At 36.5% G+C, this 19984-nt stretch overlaps 1 protein-coding gene across 1 annotated transcript in view; it reads right to left on the reverse strand.

Moving 5' to 3' along the window:
* Nucleotides 1-19984, reverse strand: part of LOC150093105 (protein AAR2 homolog) — a 46711-nt gene that overhangs the window by 6271 nt on the left and 20456 nt on the right. The gene's annotated exons all lie outside the window — the stretch shown is intronic.

Below are 19984 nucleotides of genomic sequence, written 5' to 3' on the forward strand. Positions count from 1 at the left end.
AGGGACGAAATTCCCGATGATTGGAGTAGAGCTCTCATAGTACCCATATATAAAAAGGGAAATAAAACTGAATGTGAGAATTACAGAGGTATTTCCCTACTGAGTGTTCCTGGCAAGATCTATGCAAGTATACTTGAGAAACGGTTGAGAAGAATTGTGGAAGAAAAGCTTGGTGAAGAACCAGCTGGATTCAGGCCAAATAGAGGCTGTCAGGATCAGATCTTCACTTTACGACAAATAGTCGAGAAAGCATGGGAATATAACAAAGATCTGTATTTAAGTTTTGTCGATTTGGAAAAGGCATATGACAAGGTGCCAAGAGAGAAGCTATTCAATACGCTGCAGTTATATGGTGTCAATGGGGCATTATATCAAGCAATACTTAGTCTTTATTTGAGTTGTGAGTCAGCAGTTAGAATTGAAGGAAGTACAGGAAGATGGTTTAATGTTAAATCTGGTGTGAGACAAGGATGTACATTATCCCCTCTGTTATTCATTATCTATATGGATCACATTATGAAGGAATGTGGTATTAAACCTGATATCAAATTGGAGATGTTAATGTCAGCTCTTTGCTTTATGCGGATGATGTTATACTTCTAAATAAATCCGCTACAAGTCTGCAAGATTCTCTGACTAAATTGAATAGCTGTTGTAATAGATATGGTATGAAGGTCAGCAATAAAAAGACAAAGACAATGAAAATAGGCAGAATCATTGAAAATGCCAACTGTGTTGTGAATGGAGAACCTGTGGAACAAGTAAAACATTTCAGCTACTTAGGCACAATTTTTACTGAAGATGGTAAACTAAATATAGAAATAGACAACAGAATCAGCAAAGCTGGTATCGTGGGAAGTCAATTGAATAAATTCATATGGAATAAGAAAGAAATTAGTCGGAACACTAAATTAGCTGTATACAAGACTGTGTTCAAACCAATTTTAACTTATGGATCTGAGAGCTGGGTCAGAAGTAAAACACTTGACCAAAGACTAGAGACCGCAGATATGACAGTCCTGAGAAAGATTAGAGGCGTGAACAGATGGCATCAATGGCAATATCATATTAGGAAAGAACTTGACATTGTCAGCATCCAGGAATGCGTTAGCAGAGCTAATCTCAGATGGTATGGTCACTTAAATAGAATGGGAGAGGAAAGATTAGCGAAACAAGTGTTCTCTGCCAGGTTGGCAGGAAAACGACCCAGAGGAAGACCAAGATATAGGTGGATTGATACGGTACAAAGTGCCTTAGACGATAGAAATATAAGATCTGATAATGTTGGAGTCTTGACAAGTAACAGACTGATTTGGAGGAAAATTGTAGATAGGAAGTTAGTAATGATGTAATTTTTTCATGTAGTACTGTCATATCCTGTACACCCCTTGAGGGTACATGGCAGGAATTTGATGATGATGATGAAGGTACACTTCAGGCATCCCAGAACCTATTGGCAGGATTTTGAAGAAGTTTCATCTTATTCCCACATATTTTCCTATCAACAAAATTTCTCACTCATTGCCATCTACAAAAGAAAAATTGGCACCTGTTTCATTAGCTGGTGTTTACCAGATACTGTGTGAATGCAATTTATCATACTTTGGACAAACAGGCCGTTCTGTGGAAAAAAGAATGAAGGAACATCAGTATTATATCGAATACATGAAACCTCATTAGTCTGGTCTAGCACAACATAGCACTGAAACTAAACATAATATCCAATGGGATAAAGCTTGTCTTCTCCACAGATGCAAGTTTAAATATGAATGCCTTTTCAAAGAAAGTTGCGAAGCCCTTTTACATCGGCCAAATTTGAATTGAAATGACTGTCTCTCTCTCTCTCTCTCCCAAAAGTTTGGGAGATTCTTATCTTATGCAACCATCAATGAAACAGTTTTTAATAATTATTTAATAATAATTTCTTAATATTAATTTTCTGGCAAGCAGCAACAATTTTCATTAGTAATCCACCAATTGTTCTGTACTTGGTATTCCATTCCTTTAACTGTTTGTTCTACATTGATGATGATGTACTGTTACTTTCAGTACGAAATATTTGTACCTTTAATTCTTTTTTCCACAGACAGTAATATACCAGAACACTGAAAGATAAGTATAATCTTTAGAGGTAGCTGTGGCATAATTAAAATTAATAACTTATTACTGTTGGTTTTATATGTGTTAAGTTATTAATTTTAATTATGCCACAGATACCTCTAAAGATTATACTTATCTTTCAGTGTTCTGGTATATTACTGTCAAAATTAGTCAACATGTTCGATGAACACATAAGCTTTTCTACATGAACGAAACTTATTTGTGCCTATGGTCTCACACAGGGCTGGATTTAAGGTTGTTGTGGCCCCTAAGCTCCAACTTTTAAGAAATCTCCTCTACTGAGTATTTTAGAATATCTGTGCTGAGGAACAGGCCCATGTAAAGTGAGCCCCTAAACTGTAGCTTATCTAGCATATGTGTAAATCTGGCCTTGGTCCCACAGAAGGTCCTCCTAAGAAAGAAGTGGAGGAATTATTCGAGTTATTAGAGCATGCAGCTGAGAATGAAAACGGAAAAAGTGGTCCTTGTTGGAAGTGTAAACAGCAGAATTAGAAATTAATCCCACAAGGCATATATAGAAATATTTTAGGAAAATTTGGGGAAAGGTTAAAGCTAACAATAATGCCAAATACCTGCTGGATTTCTGCTCAGGATATGGATGAGTCATTACTAACACTATGTTCCAACATAAAGATGTGCACAAGCTTATGTGGAGAGAAGAAATACAAAAAGCCTCACTGACTGTTACTGATGATAGTGAATTCATGAGTGTTCAGAGGAGAAAAAATGGATATTGCATTAAAAGAACAATATGTATGAAAGTTATAAAAAGCATTAAAGTTGAACAGCTTTTACAGCTGAAGTACAGACTCAACTATAGAGACATTATTAAAGAAAAAATGAACCAGTTCGAAAACAAGAAGCAAACCTTGGAATCTCAGTGGCAAACTCTTAATTGATAGGTGCTTGACTCTACTATGGAAGCATGTGGTAAGTTATCTACAAGGATAGTGAAATAACACCATGGTGGACACAAAAAGTTAAACAGTTCTGAAAAAAAAAAAAAGCATACTACACCCTCTGTCCAAAAAGAAACTGAAACTTTTCGAAAATAGAAGAAACTAGTGGCGCCACCTGTTGTATCTTTTTGTTGTTGAAAGCGGCAACCTTCATTAGTGTTGTGCCAAATGTTTATGACATTTGTTTCATTAGAAGCAGAGTTATAGTGCCAAAAGTGACTGTGTTTTGACAAATCAGAAAATGAGTTTCAAACAGAGAACTGCGATTGACTTTTGTGTTAAACTTGGTAAAAGTTTTACCAAAATGCATCAAATAGCATACGATGCTTACTCTGTACTCAAGTTTACGAGTGGTATAAGCAATTTCAAAGTGGTCGTGAGATGCTTGAGGACGATGAACAGCCGTCCCGTCCCAAAACTAGACTGAGCGAAGTTAACACAAAATTTTGTCACTGGAAATTCCATGAGATTGATTGAAGATGAATTGGGGATTCCAAAATCAACTGTGCACAACATTTTGACCAAGAGTTTGGGCCTTCATAAATTGAATTTACGATTTGTTCCCCACAAGTTGACAGACGACCAAAAAATGTATCGAATTGAACGCTGCAAGGATCTCATTAAAACTGCTCATAAGAACTCAAACTTCCTTGGAACGATCGTTACTGGTGATGAAATGTGGTGTTTTGAGTATGAGCCCAAAACAAAGTGCCAGAGTGCTGAGTGGAGACCACCAGAAGAGGGGGGGGCATCCGAAAAAAAGTCGATTGGAGAAGTCAAATGTAAAGACAATGCTGATTTGTTTCTACGATTCCAAGGACATTATTATCCACAAAGAATTCATTCCACCTGGCCAAACAGTCAATGGTGAGTTTTATTTCGAAGTTTTGAAGCGATTGATAACGTGAATTTGTCGTGTATGGCATGAATATCGTATTGTAGGCAGCTGGTCACTTTTGCATGATAATGCACCATCTCATCGTTCGAACATTGTAAGACAGTTTTTGAGCAAAAACCAAGTTTGTATGTTGGATTACTTGCTGTGTTCACCTGATTTAGCGCCTTGTGACTTCTTTCTCTTCCCTGATTTCATTTGTCGATGAAAGGAAAACAATATGATACCACTGAAAACATTCAAGCGGTAGTAACCACGATCCTCAACGGTATCCCAAACACTGATATAAAAAACTAATTTAATGAATTAATTGACCATGTCAAACGCTGTATCGAAGCTGAGGGAGAGTATATCGATTGAAATAAATGATTTGAATAATTATAATTGGCTTGTGTTTTATATTTTCTATCAAAAGTTCAGTTTCTTTTTGGACAGAGGGTGTAAAAGCTCCTAGCAACGTCCTAAACGAATACAGAGAAAATATAAGATAACTAAGCTAAACAAAAACTAAACAGTAAGAATATAGAAGACAAATATCAGGAAGATGGTGAAATGTTTTCCATTTCTAAGTTTCTGAAAAAAGCTTAGAAATGGAGGAAAGATTGTAAAAGGAATCACTGATGATAAAGGTAACATGAAAACTGAAAATAGGGATACTCTGGAGGTCTGGAGTAATTACTGTGAAAGACTTAAATGAAACAAGCTGCAAGAAAACAGCAGTAGTTAATATTCAAGAGGAATGCAAACAAGAGTACATATCCATACTTGAAATATTTTTTTTGGTTTAACCAATAAGAATACAATTTGGTCGGCTAAATCCCAAATTGCCAGCCCATCCTCGTTCGTTCAGTATTCAAGTAGATACCCAACAGGGTGCACCACGAGAAGGTGAGAATTGGACATTATGTCAGAAGCCCTGGTCGGTTCTCCGCATTCCTTTAAAGGCTATGTGGAGGTCTCCTCTCAGTTATACAGCTTTGACCCTTAAGCACCCCGACAAACAATCTATAAACAATAAATATTATCTAAACACAATAATATTGAAGTAAGTTATATTTCTCTTTTGTTTTTATACTTCAAGTGATAATCAACGGTACCAAACAAGAGGCATATTTTATAGTCCTATTTATTTATGTGCAATTACCAAAAGTGAATTCTTATTTGTAAAATGGTAGTAACAGTAACTATAATATTTTATTTAATAAAATCAGTTTGTTAGGTTACCGTATGAGTTTTTCGCTTAATATATTTCAAAAAATTATGGTTTTTTTTTTTCTTTTTGAAAAAATAAAAAAGTAAACAAGAACAAGGGGCTTTCAAATTTGAGAAAAATGTAACAAAGGGCTGGGGCGAGCCCCTTATAGCCCATCACTGCATATAAGTTTTGTGGTCGTTACACTGCATAATTCAGATGACTGAATTCCAAATGATTGGACAAATCTACAAAAATGAGAATAAAACAATGTGAGAATTACAGAGGAATTTCCCTACTAAATGTTCCAGGTAAGATTTATGCAAGCATGCTTGAGAAGAGACTAAAAAAATTGTGGAAGTGAAACTTGGAGAACAAGCTAAGTTCAGGCCAGATAAGAGGTTTTGATGATCATATTTTCTGTTTGCAACAAATAGTTGAGAAATCATGGGAATATAACAAGGCTCTGTATTTGAGTTCTGTACATCTGGAAAAGGGGTGCTTAAATGTCAAAACTGCAGAACTGTGAGCAGACCTCCATGCCTTTTAAGGAATGAAGAGAACCAATTCGGGCTTCTGACCTAATGTTCCATCCTCTCATGGTGCACCCTGTTAGGTATACGCCTGGATACTGAACGAACAAGGATAGGCTGACAATTTGGGATTAGCTGACCAAATTGTATTGTTATTGGCTTTTAACCACAATGCAAATTAATGGTACAACATGAGAGATTTTAATACAGGCTGGGTTGTCACCTGGTTAAACAAGGACCCTGTTGTTTTCATCAGGAAACCAGGACAAAAGTCAGCTACTGGAACAGATCCTGTAGTACTCTCAACATAAGATGCATCAATGGAAAAGAAATGGAACTAGCAGAAAAACTGGATAAGAACCAGGTGTGACTAAAACAAAAAAAAGGACAAACAGGTGAGATCTTTCTAAGCCATAAGTACAAAATGTTATATTCAGGCAATAACAATCAGGGAAAAGAAGGAGTAGCTAAAGTATTCAACACTAAATATGTGGATAATCTTCTTGAACGGCAGAGAATATCAAGTAGAATGATGTGATGTGGGCAAATATCAGAATGGGGAACTGAAAGAATGAGACCTATTTGTGCCTATGATCCCATAGAAAGTTCTATTCAAGAAGAGATGAAGGAATTTTTCGAGGCATTGGAGAAGGAAGCTAACACAATGAAAAAGGAAAAGTTGGTTCTTGTTGGAGATCTAAACAGCAGAGTAGGAAATGATTACCAGACATACAGAAATGTTTTGGAAAAATTTGGGGAAAAGAGCAAAGATAATAGTAATGGTAAGTACTTAATGGATTTCTGTCCAGGACATGGACTAATTATTGCTAACACTATGTTCCAACATAAAAATGTACACAAATTCACATGGAGAGAAGATGCAAAAAATAAGAAAAATCTCATTGACTATGTTATTTTTGATAGCGATGTTATCCCACTGGTTCAAGACACAAAAGTATACAGAGGATCTGGAATAGGAAGTGACCACTATTTAGTTTTGAGCAGGATAAAATTGAACTTCATATTGAAAATAAGGGTGTGTAAGAAAGTTTTGAAACAAATTAAAGTTAAACATTTATCAGATGTAGACTCAAATACACAAACATTGTTAAAGAAAAACTGATAGTTTTAAAACAAGAATCAAACCTTGTAGATTCAGAAACCTTGAACAAAACATTGATTCAGCCAGAAAGGCATGTGGTGAGGTTTTTCTGTAAGAACTCCATAGTGGACTCAAGAAGTTAAAGAAAAGAAGAATGCACATCAAAAGTTCCTGCCAAGTAAGTCAGTTTCTCCTTTTAGAGAATATAGGGAAAAAAAAAAAAATGTAAGAAATCAAAGCACTGTGTAAAACTAGCTAAACAAAAGTCATGGGAAGACTTTGGTAAGACTAGAAAATAAATATCAGACAAGTGGCAAAATATTCTGGCAGCTATTGAAAAAGCTTAGAAATGGAGGAAAGAGTACTGTAAAAGGAACCAGAAATAAGGGTGACATGAAAACTGAAGATAAAGTTATTCTAGATTATTTAAATTAAGGGGATATTAAATCCCACATTGTTTCAAAACCGAACAAGAAACTCAAAGATCAGAATCAAAGAGTTTCATGCCAAATACAGCAAACTACAAAAGCACCGGCGGACACTAACGCAAGCCAAAGCATGCAGCACAAACCAGGGTAACTCGCAGCAAAGGTGGGCAAAGCTCTGATCACCACTCTTAGCATTTCCCATAATGCAAAAACACATCTCCTAGGAGATGTATGATGTTATACATTATGGTGGAAGGTCACTACCCAGACCAGTTTCGACCTTTATTGAGGTCTCATCAGTGAGTAGGTAGACCAAATTAATACTGGGGGTATAGCGAAAAGAACTTATATACTCTGCTATACAAGTTGTCAAACAGGTGCACCCATTAAATTACTTAAATAAAGAACCAATAGGCTTCATTTCGGCAATGTAACATTATTTAAATTAAGGGGATATGAAATCCCACATTGTTTTCAAAACCGAAGAATTTCAAAACCATAATGTATAACATCATACATCTCCTAGGAGATGTGCCTTTACATTATAGGAAACACTAAGAACAGTGATCAGAGCCCCACCCACCATCTCCACAAGCTGCCCCAGTCTGCACTACGTGCCCCGGCCCATGCCAGCATCCGCCGACACTTCTATAGTTCACTACATTCACCATGAAACTCTTCGATTCCTATCTTTGAGCCTCTTATTCAGTTTTGAAACAATGTCGGATTTAATATCCCCTTAATTTAAATAATGTTACATCGCCGAAATGAAGCCTATTGGCTCTTTATTTAAGTAAGTTATTCTAGATGTCTGGAGAAATTACTTTGAAAAATTACTAAATTAAACAAGCAGTCTCAGCATAATGGTAGAAACACTCAACAGGAATGCAATCAGTAACACATATCAATAATTGAAGTGGAGAAAGCTATCAAAAACCTAACATATGGAAAGGCAGCTGGAGTAGGACATTCAACCAGAAATGCTGAAATATGAGGTATAAAAATTTTACATTGGCTGCATTGCATAATTTGGAAGGCCTGGTCAGAGGGTCGAATTCCAAATGATTGGAGCAGCGCTCTCATAATACCCATCTATAAAAAAGGAATAAAACTGAATATGTGAATTACAGCAGCAGTTCCCTAATGAGTGTTCCTGGTAACGCATAAGAAAAATTGTGGAAGGAAAGCTTGGTGAAGAACAAGCTGGATTCAGGCCAAATAATGGTTATCAGGATCAGCTTTTCACTTTAAGGCAAATTCCTAAGTTAAGAAATCTTAGGAATATAACAAGGATTTGTATTTAAGTTTAGTAGATCCAGAAAAGACACATGTCAAGGTGCCAAGAGGAAAGCTCTTCAAAACACTACAGTGATATGGTGTAAATGGGACATAATATCAATACATGAGACATTATATATTTGAGCTGTACGTCAACAGTTAGAACTGAAGGAGATACAAAAAGATGGTTTCATGTTAAATCAGGTGTGCGACAAGGGTGTAGATTATCTCCACTGTTATTCATTATCTGTATGGATCACATTATGAAAGAAAATGGTATTAAATCTGATATCAAATTTTGTGATGTTAATCTTAGCTCTTTACTTTATGCAGTTGATGCTATACTTCTAAATAAATCTAGTACAAAATCGCAAGACTCCCTAACTGTTGTAATAAATTTGTTATTAAAATCTGCAAGAAAAAGACAAAGACAACAAAAACAGGAAGAAACGGAGAACCTATAGAACAAGTAAGCTATTTCAGCTATTTAGGCACAATTTTTAGTGAAGATGGCAAATTAAATATGGACCTAGACAACGGAATTAGTAAAGCTGGTATGGTAGGAAGTCAGCTGAATAAATTTATATGGAATAAGAAAGAAATTATTGAAAACACTAAATTAGCTGTATACAAGACAGTGTTCAAATCAGTCTCAACTTATGGATCTAAAAGCTGAGTTAGAAATAAATCACTTGATGAAGGACTGGGGGCCACAGACATGAGAGTTCTGAGAAAGAACAGATGGCATCAATAGCAGTATAGTCTTTAAAATTAGGATATTAGAAAAGAACTTGGTAACATTCAGGAATGTGTTAGCAGAGCTAATCTCGGATGGCATGGTCACTTAAACAGAATAGGAAAATAAAGATTAGCAAAACAAGCGTTATTTGGCAGTTTGGCAAGTAAAAGATCCAGAAGAAGGCCAAGATGTAGGTGGATTGATATGCTAAAAAGTGCTTTAAAAGATATAAATATAAGATATAATAATGTTGGAGTCTTAACAGATAAAAGATTAATTTGGAGAAAAATTGTTGATTGAAATTTAGTAATGGCATAACTCTTTCTTGTAAGAACTATCATAATATCCTGTACACCCCTTCCCCAAGAGTATGTATCAGGAATCTGATGATGACGATGACATCTGGAAAAGTCATATCACATGTATCCAGAGAAATGCTTTTTAAAACACTACAGTTATATGAGGTAAATGAAACATTATATTTTAAAGTTAGCATTTAGAATTGAATGAAATACAGGCAGATGATCTGATGTAAAATTAGGGGTTAAGCAAGGATGTACATTATTTTCCCTCTTATTCATTATCTATATGGATTGCATTATGAAAGAAAGCGGTAAACCTGATATTATAATTGGAAATATCAAACTTAGCTCTTTGCTTCATGCAGATGATGTACTCCTAAATACATCCAATGCTAATCTCCAGGATTCTCTAACTGAATTGGACAACAGCTGTAACAAATTTGGAATGAGAATTAGCAATAAAAAGACCAAACTATGAAAGCAGTCAGGAAAATAGAAAACTTCATCTGCATTCTCAATGGAGAACCTATAGAACAAGTAAAATATTTCAGCTATTTAGACATGGTTTTTAGTAAAGATGGCAAATTAAATAAGGAAATAGACAACAGAACAAGCAAAGCTGGAATGGCGGGGAGCCAGCTGAATGAATTTATATGTAATAAGTGAGAGAGAGAGAGAAATAAGCCAAATCACTAGACTGGCAATATACAGGGTGTCCCAAAATTCATGCAAGAAGTAATTTTGATAGAAAACACAGGTTTTTAATTAAAAATTGTAATTTCTTAATGATTCATAAAGTATACAGTATAGGGTTATGCATGGAATAGCATATCGGGTAAATGGCCTCCACAGCTTTGCTGGCACATACGCGCTCTTTTGTCAAAATTTTCCATGACCGTTTTGCATAAATGTGGCTGATACGCCGCTCAATTTCCTCCTTCAAGGCGTGGGTGGTCATGGGCTTGTTGGCATAAACCTTAGACTTCAAAAAACCCCAAAGAAAAAAGTCCAACGCATTAAGTCACATGATCTGGGCGGCCAATTCTGATCACCAAAATGGGAAATTACACGACCAGGAAAACTCATGCAGTAATTGAATTGTTTCTCGGGCTGTATGGCATGTGGCACCGTCTTGTTGAAACCACATGTCGTCCACATCCATATCTTGCAATTTGGCGAGCAATATAGCGAGCACCATTAATTATTATTGCCTTACCAGCCGCATTTTCGAAGAAGAATGGACTGATGATGCCTCCAGCCCAAAATCCACGCCAAACAGTGACACGTTGTGGATGCATTTGTTTCTCAACAATCACTCGTGGATTTTCTGAACCCAAATGCGACATTTTGTCGATTAACGAAGCCATCAAGATGAAAATGAGCCTCATTGCTGAAGATGATTTTGTTCGAAAAATAAGCATCCACTTGTTGTTGTTCCATAATCCATTCGACGAACTCTCTTCGCTGTGTGTGGTTAGTAGGCTTCAGTTCTTGAGTCAATTGAACTTTGTAAGCATAAACATGCAAATCTTTCATGAGAATATGCTGTAGAGAGCTTCTCGAAATGCCCAATTCAAGACCACGGTGCTGAATTGATGTTCCTGGACTTTCATGAACTGCTTCGATGTTTTCTGTTGAATGACTTGTTGAAGGATGGCCAGAGTGTATAAGATCACTAATTGATCCAGTTTCCTTGAATTTTTTAATTAATCTTTTCACAGTTGAAGTTAAATCACTATTCCGACCATATTTTGTACGAAAATTGCAAACTGTAGCTGCCAAACCTTCATTATTTTTAAAATATTGCTCAACAATGAAAATGCGTTGTTCTTTCATGTATCACTCCATTTTTAATAACCCTGAACTGTCAGCTGTCACATTTTCCTCGTTGGCAACACTTTACCGCACAAATGGCGCTAAATTTAAATCTTGCGTGAATTTTGGGACACCCTTTACAAAAGTGTTCAAACCAGTTGTAAGTTGAGGATCCAGAATACAGATATGGTGTTCTGAAAAAAATTTGGAGAGTGAATAGATGATGTTATTAATAGAATTATATTAAAAATGTGGGTATTAAGAAGAAACTTGACATTATTAGCATTCAGGTAGAGATAGTCTAAGACTAAATACTGAAATATAAGGTCTGACAATATTGGAGTTCTGACAGATGACATTAATTTCAAGGAAAATTATGTCAACTTTTCACATACAATCTTTTCTGTTACAAGGCACATCTGTAATGCATGAATTTGTTTATACACAGTAGATAAAGAGGGGAACTGTGTTTGTTGATATGTAATTTTTCATGTGATAATTATGCTTTGCAAAATTGACTAACACCCATGAAAATGGCCACCTAGCTGAACATAGTAATCTGTGGAAAAATGCACAACACACACACACCTCCTATTCTCTCCCCCCCATCCCACTATATCCATGCATGATGCCCTACAAATGCATATTGCACTGTTCTGCCAAGTTTTTTTTTTTGATAAAAGTATTGAATTACAGTATCCCAGACATGTAAGTATCCTGTTATAATAATCCAAATAGTGAACAAAAAATGAAAGTCTGAAGTGCTGAGGAGAAGCTAGAAATAAAAAAACATTTTGAAAGTAATAAGAGAACATGTGATATCGAGGAAGCAGCAGGCGTAAAGGAATCTGCATTACACAACATCAGAGATAATGCTGCAAAAATAAAAGAAACTTTTTTTTTTTAAACAGGAATAACAGTGAGTGCTGCAAAATCAATCAGAACAAGGACTACAGAAAAGTAGTATTTACCACTGAAAGTTTATTTCATTTGGTTATCCTACAAATTAAAGATTCCAAGAAAATATATTCTTAGTTTAATCCTTTATCTTATATATATATATATAATCTTAGTTTAAGTGTAAGCAAACAAAGTTTGCACATGAAGTATCTTCACGACTTTGCAAAGCACACATTCTTTTGGGTGTGTATAATGTTATGCATATAGGAAGGGCCACTACCCACACTAGTTTCAATCTTTATTGAAGTCTCATCATTGAGAGCCACACTCATTAATACCAAGGCTGAAGTAATGCAGAAGTCATATTTTCCATATACAAGTAGTGAAAAGGTGTATCACTTTATTATTAAATTACTGAGCATCAAAGATACATGTTGAAAGTTACACTTGGATAAAGAATTAAACCAAGAATATAATTTCTTGCCATCTTTAATTTATAGTATATAATTTATTTATCATCATCAAATTCCTGACATGTACCCACAAGGGGGGTATAGGATATGATAGTACTACATGAAAAATATACATCATTACTAACTTCCTATCTACAATTTTCCTCCAAATCAGTCTGTTACTTATCAAGACTCCAACATTATCAGATCTTATATTTCTATCGTCTAAGGCACTTTGTACCATAACAATCCACCTATATCTTGTTGTCTTTCTCTGAGTCGCTTTGCTGCCAACCTGGCAGAGAACACTTGTATTGCTAATCTTTCCTCGCCCATTCTGTTTAAGTGACCATGAAATTAGCTCTGCTAACTCATTCCTGGATGCTGACAATGTCAAGTTCTTTCCTAATATCCTCATTTTTAATATGATATTGTGATTGATGCCATCTGTTCACGCCTCTAATCCTTCTCAGGACTCTCATATCTGCGGTCTCTAGTCTTTCGTCAACTGTTATACTTCTGACCCAGCTCTCAGATCCATAAGTTAAAACTGGTTTGAACACTGTCTTGTATATACAGCTAATTTAGTGTTCTGACTAATTTCTCTCTTATCCCATATGAATTTATTCAATTGGCTGCCTTACCAGCTTTGTTGATTCTGTTGTCTATTTCCATATTTAATTTACTATCATCAGTAAAAATTGTGCCTAAGTAGCTGAAACGTTTTACTTGTTCCACAGGTTCCCCATTCACAACACAGTTCACATTTTCAACAATTCTACTTATTTCATTGTCTTTGTCTTTTTAATACTGACCTTCATACCATGTCTATTACAACAGTTATTCAATTTAGTCAGGAAATCTTGCAAATTTGTAGTGGATTTATTTAGAAGTATAACATCATCCGCATAAAGCAAAGAGCTGACATTAACATCTCCAATTCTGATACCATGTTTAATACCACTTTCCTTCATAATGTGATAATGTACATCCTTGTCTCACGCCAGATTTAACATTAAACTATCTTTCTGTACTTCCTTCAATTCTAACTGCTGACTTGCAACTCAAATAAAGACTGAGTATTGCTTGATATAATGCCCGCTGACACCATATAACTGTAGGTTATTGAATAGCTTCTCTCTTGGCACCTTGTCATATGCCTTTTCCAGATCGACAAAACTTAAATACAGATCTTTGTTATATTCCCATGCTTTCTCAACCATTTGTCGTAAAGTGAAGATCTGATCCTGACAGCCTCTATTTGGCCTGGATCCAGCTTTTTCTTCACCAAGGTTTTCTTCCACAGTTCTTCTCAACCGTTTCTCAAGTATACTTGCATAATCTTGCCAGGAACACTCAGTAGGGAAATACCTCTGTAATTCTCACATTCAGTTTTATTTCCTTTTTTATATATGGATACTATTACTCCAATCATTGGGAATTCGTCCCTCTGTCCAGTCTTTCTAAACTATGCAGTACAGCCACTGTAAGACTTTTATACTACCTTACTTCAGCATTTCTGGTCGAATATCATCTACTCCTGCTGCCTTTCCACATTTCAAGCCTTTGATGGCTTTTTCTACTTCAAGTATGGATATATATTCCTGACTATATGCCTGTTGAGTGTTTTTTACCACTGGGCTATCATTGCTAGTTTGATTTAGCAATTTTTCGAAGTAATTACTCCATACTTCAAGGATATCTTTTTCTCCTGTTTTCATGTCACCTTTATCATCTCTAACTCCTTTTACAGCACTCTTTCCTCCATTTCTAAGCTTCTTCAACAACCTCAACAATATCTTACCACCTTCTTGATATTTATTTTCTATATTCTTGCCAAAGTCCTCCCATGACTTTTGTTTAGCTAGTTTTACACAGTGTTTCGCTTTCTTACATTTGTCTCTTATGTAGAGGCTTAAGTGCTGTGAGGACATTATGTTGGAGGTTTAATGGATTTTTTACAACACTCAAAAAGAATTAAAATAGAATTTAATACTTCCTATATTTCGTCCTAGTCACTAGGACATCTACGGGGATTACAAAGACAATTAATGTAACATGCACACAAAAACTTACAATACTAAGCCCAACCACGTGAGTGACAATACAGTCCTATCTAGGTGGAGCGCCCTCTAAGGGCAGTTGTAGGTGGCCTGGAATGTAAGGTGGGACCTCTGGTGATGACTGTTTCCCAAATCTTCGGAAGCTTAATGCAACCGTATTTGTTAAGATTTGGTTGGTTTTTGAGAGCTGCTGCTGCTTCTAAGAAAAGTCTCTCTTTCTTGAATTTGCTGTGGTGGAGCATGGCGGTTTTCTTCCATGATACTCTGTGGGTGGTGTCCAAAACGTGGTCAGCCAAGCCTGAATGGCCATAGTTGTGTTTAACGATGTACGACTTGTGTTCCTCCAGGCGGATGGATGCTGATCTGCCTGTCTGTCCAAAGTACGCAAGCTTACAGGAACAGGGTACTTTGTAAACTCCAGGCAGAGAGAGAGGAGGGAGCTGATCTTTTGTAGAACGGATAAGGGTAGCCAGTTTGCGGTATGGCTTAATGATACACTTGCCTTCACTGTATACAGAAAACCCACACACACAGGCAGATACATTCACAAACTCTCCCACCACCACCCCTCACAACAATATGGCATCATTAAAACCCTTACCAAGAGAGCCCACAATCTTTGTTCCAGTGGAACCGCCCTCACTACTGAGCTTAACCACATACACAGAACTTTCCTCTCCAATGGCTACAGCAAACACAGCATCAAAAAAATAATAAATTCCTCCCCCATTCCCCGTCCCTCTCTTCAACAAGAATTCAAAAATGCCATCACCATACCCTACATCCGTAGCACTTCGGAAAAAATAGCCAAGATACTAAAAAAGTATAACCTACACACAGCATATAAGCCCTACCGCAAACTGGCTACCCTTATCCGTTCTACAAAAGATCAGCTCCCTCCTCTCTCTCTGCCTGGAGTTTACAAAGTACCCTGTTCCTGTAAGCTTGCGTACTTTGGACAGACAGGCAGATCAGCATCCATCCGCCTGGAGGAACACAAGTCGTACATCGTTAAACACAACTATGGCCATTCAGGCTTGGCTGACCATGTTCTGGACACCACCCACAGAGTATCATGGAAGAAAACCGCCATGCTCCACCAGAGCAAATTCAAGAAAGAGAGACTTTTCTTAGAAGCAGCAGCAGCTCTCAAAAACCAACCAAATCTTAACAAATACGGTTGCATTAAGCTTCCGAAGATTTGGGAAACAGTCATCACCAGAGGTCCCACCTTACATTCCAGGCCACCTACAACTGCCCTTAGAGGGCGCTCCACCTAGATAGGACTGTATTGTCACCCACGTGGTTGGGCTTAGTATTGTAAGTTTTTGTGTGCATGTTACATTAATTGTCTTTGTAATCCCCGTAGATGTCCTAGTGACTAGGACGAAATATAGGAAGTATTAAATTCTATTTTAATTCTTTTTGAGTGTTGTAAAAAATCCATTAAACCTCCAACATAATAATACATTTGTCTCTGTATTCTCTAAGAGCAAAAGCTGACTTATTTGCCAGGAACTTTTGATACGCTTTCTTCTTTTCCTTCACTGCCTCTTTAACTTCCTGTGTCCACCATGAAGTTCTGATTTTTCTATCCTTGCAAACAACCTCACCACATGCCTCTCTGGCTGAATCAATCAGGGTTTTCTTCAAGGCTTGCCACTGAATCTCCAAGGTTTGATTCCTGTTCTCAAACTCTTTCATTTTTTCTTCAATAATCTTGTGTATGTTAGTCTATAGTTCACATCTGAGAGATGCTAAACTTTTATTCGCTTTAAAACTTTCTTACATGTTATTCTTTTCAATATGAAATTCAATTTTATCCTGCTCAAGACTAAATAGTGATTGCTCATCATCATCATCAAATTCCTGCCATGTACCCTCAAGGGGTGTACAGGATATGACAGTACTACATGAAAAAATCACATCATTACTAACTTCCTATCTACAATTTTCCTCCAAATCAGTCTGTTACTTGTCAAGACTCCAACATTATCAGATCTTATATTTCTATCGTCTAAGGCACTTTGTACCTTATCAATCCACCTATATCTTGGTCTTCCTCTGGGTCGTTTTCCTGCCAACCTGGCAGAGAACACTTGTTTTGCTAATCTTTCCTCTCCCGTTCTATTTAAGTGACCATACCACCTGAGATTAGCTCTGCTAACGCATTCCTGGATGCTGACAATGTCAAGTTCTTTTCTAATATCCTCATTTTTAATATGATATTGCCATTGATGCCATCTGTTCACTCCTCTAATCTTTCTCAGGACTCTCATATCTGCGGTCTCTAGTCTTTTTTGTCAAGTGTTTCACTTCTGACCCAGCTCTCAGATCCATAAGTTAAAACTGGTTTGAACACTGTCTTGTATACAGCTAATTTAGTGTTCCGACTAATTTCTTTCTTATTCCATATGAATTTATTCAAATGACTTCCCACCATACCAGCTTTGCTGATTCTGTTGTCTATTTCTATATTTAATTTACCATCTTCAGTAAAAATTGTGCCTAAGTAGCTGAAATGTTTTACTTGTTCCACAGGTTCTCCATTCACAACACAGTTGACATTTTCAATGATTCTGCCTATTTTCATTGTCTTTGTCTTTTTATTGCTGACCTTCATACCATATCTATTACAACAGCTATTCAATTTAGTCAGAGAATCTTGCAGACTTGTAGCGGATTTATTTAGAAGTATAACATCATCCGCATAAAGCAAAGAGCTGACATTAACATCTCCAATTTTGATATCAGGTTTAATACCACATTCCTTCATAATGTGATCCATATAGATAATGAATAACAGAGGGGATAATGTACATCCTTGTCTCACACCAGATTTAAGATTAAACCATCTTCCTGTACTTCCTTCAATTCTAACTGCTGACTTACAACTCAAATAAAGACTAAGTATTGCTTAATATAATGCCCCATTGACACCATATAACTGCAGCGTATTGAATAGCTTCTCTCTTGGCACTTTGTCATATGCCTTTTCCAAATCGACAAAACTTAAATACAGATCTTTGTTATATTCCCATGCTTTCTCGACTATTTGTCGTAAAGTGAAGATCTGATCCTGACAGCCTCTATTTGGCCTGAATCCAGCTTGTTCTTCACCAAACTTTTCTTCCACAATTCTTCTCAACCGTTTCTCAAGTATACTTGCATAGATCTTGCCAGGAACACTCAGTAGGGAAATACCTCTGTAATTCTCACATTCAGTTTTATTTCCCTTTTTATATATGGGTACTATGAGAGCTCTACTCCAATCATCGGGAATTCGTCCCTCGGTCCAGGCTTTCTGAACTATGCAGTGCAGCCACTGTAAGACTTTTATGCCACCATACTTCAGCATTTCTGGTCGAATATCATCTACTCCTGCTGCCTTTCCACATTTCAAGCCTTTGATGGCTTTTTCTACTTCAAGTATGGATATGTATTCCTGACTGCATGCCTGGTCAGTGTTTTTTACCACTGTGCTGTCATCACTGCTTGTTTCATTTAGCAGTTTTTCAAAGTAATTACTCCATACTTCAAGGATATCTTTTTCTCCTGTTTTCATGTCACCTTTATCATCTCTAACTCCTTTTATAGCACTCATTCCTCCATTCCTAAGCTTCTTCAACAACCTCCAGAATATTTTGCCACCTTCTTGATATTTATTTTCTATATTCTTGCCAAAGTCCTCCCATGACTTTTGTTTAGCTAGTTTTACACACTGTTTAGCTTTCTTACATTTGTCTCTGTATTCTGTAAGAGTAAAAGCTGACTTATTTGCCAGGAACTTTTGATATGCTTTCTTCTTTTCCTTCACTGCCTCTTTAACTTCCTGTGTCCACCAGGGAGTTCTGATTTTTTTATCCTTGCACACAACCTCACTACATGCCTCTCTGGCAGAATCAATCAATGTTTTCTTCAGAGTTTGCCACTGAATCTCCAAGGTTTGATTCCTGTTCTCAAACTCTTTCATTTTCTTTTCAATAATCTTTCTGTATTTTAGTCTACAGTTCACATCTGAGAGCTGCTCAACTTTTATTCGCTTTAAAACTTTCTTACATGTTATTCTTTTCAATATGAAATTCAATTTTATCATGCTCAAGACTAAATAGTGATCACTTCCAATTTCAAATCCTCTGTACACTCTGGTGTCCTGCACCAGGGAGAAAACATCACTATCAACAATAACATAGTCAATGAGACTTTTCTTATATATTGTGTTTTCTTATATAGTGATCGCTTCCAATTTCAAATCCTCTGTACACTCTGGTGTCCTGCACAAGGGAGAAAACGTCACTATCAACAATAACATAGTCAACGAGGCTTTTCTTATTCCTTGCCGCTTCTCTCCATGTGAATTTGTGCACATTTTTATGTTGGAACATGGTGTTAGTAATAACCAGTCCATGTCCTGAGCAGAAATCCAACAGGTATTTGCCATTATTATTAACTTTGCTCTTTTCTCCAAATTTTCCCAAAATATTTTTGTATGTCTGACAATAATTTTCTACTCTGCTATTTAGATCTCCAACAAGGACCAACTTTTCCTTTATCAATGTGTCAGTTGCTTTTTCTAAAGCATCAAAAAATTCCTCCACTTCTAACTTAGTAGAACCTTTTTTGGGACCATAGGCACAAATACGTCTCATTGTCCAATTCCTCATTCTGATATTTGCCCACATCACTCTACTTGAGACTGCCTGCCATTCAAGAAGATTAACCTCGTATTTTGTGTTGAATAGTATGGTTGATTTTCATTTCTTTTCCTTGAGTGTCATTTCCTGAATATAACATTTTGTATTTATTGCTCAGAAAGATCTTTGTGAAAGACCCTTTAAGAGAAGGGCCACAGACCGGTTTCGACCTTTATTTAGGTCTCGTCAGTGGGAGGCAGACCCAGAGTGGTGATACTAACCCAGAAGCAATGGAGAAGTCATATGTACCTATATGACCTCTCCACTGCTTCTGGCTTAGTATCACCACTGAGACAAGGAGTAATGAGAGCTTGATCCACCTTTGCTATGAGTTGCCAAGGGATGTACCATGTTACCTCAGTCCTGAAGATATATTCAGGTGCAAACTTTGTTTGCTTACACTTGGATAAAGGATTAAACTAAAATTATTATAGTCTACCCAAGTGCAAAATAAACTTCCAATAAACAATGGAAATTTCTTTTTTTAGGCATCTGTAACAAGCTATAAAAA

Source organism: Typopeltis vanoorti, chromosome 24 (genome assembly GCF_054136105.1).
Source record: "Typopeltis vanoorti isolate ZY-2024b chromosome 24, IOZ_Tvanoo_1.0, whole genome shotgun sequence".
NCBI lineage: Eukaryota > Metazoa > Arthropoda > Arachnida > Uropygi > Thelyphonidae > Typopeltis > Typopeltis vanoorti.